Source organism: Trichomycterus rosablanca, chromosome 15, assembly GCF_030014385.1.
Source record: "Trichomycterus rosablanca isolate fTriRos1 chromosome 15, fTriRos1.hap1, whole genome shotgun sequence".
Taxonomy (NCBI): domain Eukaryota; kingdom Metazoa; phylum Chordata; class Actinopteri; order Siluriformes; family Trichomycteridae; genus Trichomycterus; species Trichomycterus rosablanca.
Window position 1 is genome coordinate 9765797 of NC_086002.1, and position 6269 is coordinate 9772065.

The window sequence follows — 6269 nt, forward strand, 5'->3', positions numbered from 1 at the left end:
ACATCTGACCACAGTTTGGAGTTGCAAAGCAAAGGGTCTGAGATTAAATCTTTAATTAAAATAATTGTTTTATTTTATTGTTATATTTTAATCACTTTATCCTGGTCAGGGTTGCGACAAGTCTAGTTTTACCGTAGAACACTGGGTCCAAGGCAGGAATAACCTGGACAGGGTGCCAATCCATTTGATAAAGTACCTAAGATACTCTTATATAGTGAAAATTATTAACAAAATCATGTGTTAATATTTGGCACCACCGTTTTTGGTACTTTGTGCAATCTGGCTTTGGGGGCAGCACAGATGGCTAAGTGGGTAGCACTGTCGCCTCACAGCAAGAAGATCCTGGGTTCGATCCCCAGGTGGGGCGGTCTGGGTCCTTTCTGTGGGGAGTTTGCATGTTCTCCCCGTGTCTGACAAACAATCAAACAAACAATCTGGCTTTGCAACACAACAGCACAATCTCCTAATGGCTGATGTGGTTACAGATTTTAGATTGAGGGATCTTAGAGCACTTTACTACGTAGAACCACTTGGGATTCGGCCAATCCCCAGCTTTTCAGAAGTGTCTATGTCAGTAGATGGTCATGGCATATCTTGAATTTGTGATCACTGAACCCAACTGTAGCTTTTTTGCAGGTACAGGCAGATCTTTATTTAAAAAATCTAGATTTGTTAATGACATGGACCTTTAGAGGAATATATCCCCACAACACTGAGTATCATTTACAATACATAAAGGAACTGATAATATTATTAGGTTATTATCATGCTGTGTTTTGCACTGTACCCTCTTGAATTATTTGTTTACCTTTCAGAAAGCTTAATTTTGGTTCCATCTGATCCTAGATCCTTGTTCTAATCCAATTCAACTTCCAGTGTTTGTGGTTAGATAAAATAAAGGCTTTCTTCTGACATACCTTTCAACTAGTGTTGGCATGGCTGTGATGGTTTAGAAGACCATCTTTAACATTGATCTATAAGGAGTTTTGCCTATTTAACCATCGTTCTTAATGTGTGTGGGTACAAAACACTTTTTTCCTTCTCCAGGCAGAGGAAAATTCTTAATAAATGTCCTAATAGTGTATATAAGCATTTCCATGTGTAGTTATTTTAGCCACTGGTTCCTCTATGAAGGTTAATAAGTGTATTACTCATGTTTATTTTTTAGTGTCATGTCATATTTATCACCCAGTAAAACTAAATGTAGGGCAGTGATAGCTCAGTGGTTAAGGTACTGGACTAGTAATCAGAAGATTGGTGGTTCAAGCCCCACCACCACCAAGTTGCCACTGTTGGGTCCCTGAGCAAGGCCCTTAACTCTCAATGGCTCAAAATGGTATTCAGTCATAACTGTAAGTCACTTTGGATAAAAGCATCTGCTAAATGCTGAAAATGTAAATAAAGGACGGCTATTGAGGAGTTCCTAAATAATTGGGTGGATTTAAAATAATGAAATATACATGAGGACATGCTTTGGCTACATTTTCATTTTTGTGTTTAGTTCCATTTAAAAAATGCCTGACTGCTCCAACACCTGCCCTTTAACCCACACATTCAGCACTAAGAAAAGCAAAACGTTATCCCAGTACATACAGTTAGTGTGTGTATGTGTGTGTGAAAGCCTAAAGTGATTCAGAAGGGATATAATGACCCATTTTTCACTGCATGACACACTATAGTACAGTATGTTTGTAAATCTGTGATCACACATTTGGTTGCTGTTTCCTTGCCAAGTGGCCCGTACTGTACCTGTGCTAAATTAGTTTGGCTTCTTGACTAGGACCTAAGTACACCAATCAGGCATTACATTAAAACCACCTCCTTGTTTCTACACTCACTGTCCATTTTATCAGCTCCACTTACCATATTGAAGCACTTTGTACTTCTACAATTACTGACTGTAGTCTATCTGTTTCTCTGCATGCTTTGTTAGCCCCCTTTCATGCTGTTCTTCAATGGTAAGGACCACCACAGAGTAGGTATTATTTGGGTGGTGGATTATTCTCGGCACTGCAGTGACACTGACATGGTGGTGGTGTGTTAGTGTGTGTTGTGCTGGTATGAGTGGATCAGACACAGCAGCGCTGCTGGAGTTTTTTAAACACCTCACTGTCACTGCTGGACTGAGAATAGTATAGAATACCAAATATATCCAGCCAACAGCGCCCTGTGGGAAGTGTCCTGTGACCACTGATGAAGGTCTAGAAGATGACGATCGTCTCTGACTTTACATCTACAAGGTGGACCAACTAGGTAGGGGTGTCTAATAGAGTGGACAGTGAGTGGACACGGTATTTAAAAACTCCAGCAGCGCTGCTGTGTCTTATCCACTCATACCAGCACAACACACACTAACACACCACCACCACGTCATTGTCACTGCTGTGCTGAGAATGATCCAACACCCAAATAATACCTGCTTCGTGGTGGCCATGTTGGGGTCCTGACCATTGAAGAACAGGGTGAAAGCAGGCTAAAAATGTATGTAGAGAAACATATGGACTACAGTCAGTAACTGTAGAACTACAAAGTGCTCCTATGGTAATTGGAGCTAATAACATGGACAGTGAGTGTAGAAACAAGGAGGTGGTTTTAATGTTATGGCTGATCGGTGTATATCGAAGTGGGCTGTATGGGTGGGGCGAGAAACAGTGCAGACCGTTGATTGGTCCAACAGAATTGCAATTGGAGGGAGACAATAAAAGAGAAACTCAATTGTGATAGATTTTAATTGAGCAATGCCATTAAAAACATTTAAAAAACAACCTTACAGGGCTACAGAACAACTACAGTGAGGCAAACCAAATGTCATCTGTTGTTAGTAAAGCTATTTTTTTAATGTTTACTGGTACCGTGGTGTATTTGCTCTCAGCGTCTGGGAGATGAATGCCAACAGAACCTCACCTACAGCTAAATCCCCTTACCTACACAAACACCCTTGTGCAATTTGAAATTCAGGTACGGTACGGATGGTTTACATTTTCAGCATTTAGCAACTTACAGTAGTGTGGCAGTATACAGTCTGAGCAACTGAGGGTTAAGGGCCTTGCTCAAGGGCCCAGCAGCAACCTGGCAGTGGTGTGGCTTGAACCAGTGATCTTTTTGATTACTAATCCAGTACCTTAACCTCTAGGCTACAACTGCCATGTATTTGGATGCGTATTGTAGCTTACTGCAGGGTGCCTACTGCGTAATGAAACAGGGCCTTAAGTGTCATCACTAGGTGATGGAAAATGTTCTTATGTGTTGTCATCACCAGGTGGTGGTAATTGTAGATGCTCAACGATTTAATCCCAAGCACAGCATCCTCGTCTTCATTGGTCTATCTGCTGTGTACCCTCTAGGTTTGTGTTGGTGTGTGTACTATATGTGTGTGTGTTGGGCCTCTAGATGGATAATGCTATGGGAGCTGAATCTGTGTAGCTTCTCTTACTCCTATCACTCACATATTATAATATCATAACACAGCACCTGATACACTTTAATCAGAACATAACACACCACTATCACTATCGCCATCTTCATCATATACTTATAAAGTATTTGGACACCCTTCTTATTTCTTAGGAGTTGAAATGTTTCAGTTTCAGCCACACCTACTGCTAACAGGTGTATGAAATAAATATAACACACTGTTGTGGAGGAACTCCAATGGCTTGCACAGACCCCTGACCTTAACCCCACTGAACACCTTAGGGATGAAATGGAATGTCAAGTGTGAGCCAGATGCCAGTGCCTTACTTCACAAATGCTTCTTTGAATGAACAGGCACAAACTTCCAAATACACTTCACAAAACTGAATAATAATTGATATAAAAATAATCAACACGAACTAAAGATGTGTGAAAATGTATTTGCCCCTGTAGTTACTGAATACACTTTAGTAAGACTAGATCAATCAAAGCTTGATTACTGTCAGCCTTGTTAAATCTAAACATCACTCAAAATTACTTTCCAGTAATGTAAATAGGCTAAAGGATCTCGCAAACAGGACAATATTTGGTGACCAAAATAAGCAGTCTTAAAACGGGGTTTAAAAGTCATGGAACTCTAGCAAACCACAGTGAAACCCATTAGCTTTCAATTAAAACAGTGGTAAATCAAGTCCATAAATGGCTGATCAAACACAATTCCATTATGAATACATCAGCTTATTAAGAAGACACTAAAAACAGACAAACTTTAAAAAGACAGGCCTCGCTCATCCCAAATAAGGACAGTGCTAATGACTCCACTATTAGAAAAAGACTGGGCAAAATGGGATTCACTACAAAGTTGTGGGTGGTAAAGTGGCTCAGTGGGTAGCACTGTTGCCTAAGCAAAAGAAGGTCCTGGGTTCGATCCCCATGTGTAGCGGTCTGGGTCCTTACTGTGTGGGTAAATTGAAGATACAAAATTGTCCATGACTGTGTTTGAAATTAAACTTGTGAACTGATGAATCTTGTGTAACCAGTAACTACCTGTCTTGTCATTAGGTTAACCAAAGTGTGTTTAACCAAACATGATGTTAAAATCCTACTAAATAAATAAATAACTAAAGAGTTGCAAGGCCAACTTCTAGCTACGCTGCTAACCATGAGGCTTAGAAATCTAACATTTGCCGAAAGCAAATGAGTCTGGCTAAATCTGGCATTAGGCTAACACAGCATTTTACAAAAAGAACATCAAATAATAATTAAATATGGTGGTGGTGCTGTGATGTTGTGGGGATGGTTTGCTGCTTTATGGTCTAGGTGATTTGCCATGATGGACATAACCAGAAAACCCAAAAGGATAATGCTTGGTCATCAGTAATTTGTTTATTTATCCAAATCCACTCTATTGATATGATTAAGAGCTTCCCAATGTGGCTACATTCATAGTTATTCAGCAAATAATTCAAATGAATGAAAAAGGTGTTGAAAACTCTTTTCCAATAAATAATATAATAATTTGAACTCTGTTTTGTGTGTCCTTATGTTTTTCCTCACATTTACTTCAGTTTTACATCAGGTGGATGAATAGGTCAGTGTGTAAATATGTAGCTTAGGGGATCAAGTGTGGTTTTCACACTTCAGCATCGGTCATAATGATACACTGAATTATTCTAAACCACAATCTGCTGTTCTCTCTCTCTCTCTCTCTCTCTCTCTCTCTCTGTACTGTGGATAGCAGTCTTGCTGCCACGGCAACCCAATGATCGCACTTATGAACACCTTCCAACCTCCCCCATGCCACATTTCTCTTTTTCTCACTTGTTCTTTCTCGCTATGTCTCCTCTTCCCTAATGAGACACAAATGAAAAAATGCTTTCTTTTTTTTAAATTTTGCAGTTGTGTTATTTTCTCTTTCATTTTCTTCTATGCAATTCTGTTTTCACCATGTACGTCTTACTCAGCTAAAACTGCTTAAGATTGTTGACCAGATCTGTTTAGTTTATTGGTTAATCTGGTTTATCTCCAGTTTACCACACTTACATGTCTTTGGACTGTGGGAGGAAACCGGAGCACCCGGAGTAAACCCACACAGACACGGGAAGAACATGCAAACTCCAAACAGAAAGGACCCGGATGCCCCACCTGGGCATCAAACCCAGGACTTTAGTCCATGTTTTGTAAGATGTATGATAGTAAGATGTGCCTATTATTGCTGCTGTAACCTTAATTTAAAATACCAGGTTCTACGAGTATTCATTTACATTTTCAGCATTTAGCAGATACTTTTATCCAAAGCAACTTACAGTACTGTGACAGTATATAGTCTAAGCAATTGAGGGTTAAGGGCCTTGCTCAAGGGCCCAACAGTGGCAACCTAAAGTAGTGATGGGGCTCAAACCAGTGACCGTTTGATTACAAATTTATTACATATACAGTATAATAATGGTCTGGTCATTTCAAGGTGTTTTTTTTCATAGTAGTGATAAAGAAGTAAAATTTAAAGGTTGAACATCATTTTACGGGTGGCACGGTGGCTCAGGCAAAAAAGGTCCTGGGGGTTCAAATCCCAGGTGGAGCGGCCCAGGTCCATTCTATCATTCTATGTGGAGTCTGCATGTTCTTGCCATGTCTGCATGGGTTTCCTTTGGGTGCTCCAGTTTCCTTCCACAGTCCAAATACATCAATTGTCAATTGGAGCTACTAAAAGCCCTCTTTAAGTATGAGTGTGTGTGTGTGTGTGTGTGTGTGTGTGTGTGTGAATGTGTGTGTTTGCCATGTGTGATGGACTGGCAACCTGTACAAGGAGTTTTTCTAAATTTTACCTAGTGATTCGGACCCTGAGTAGGATAAAG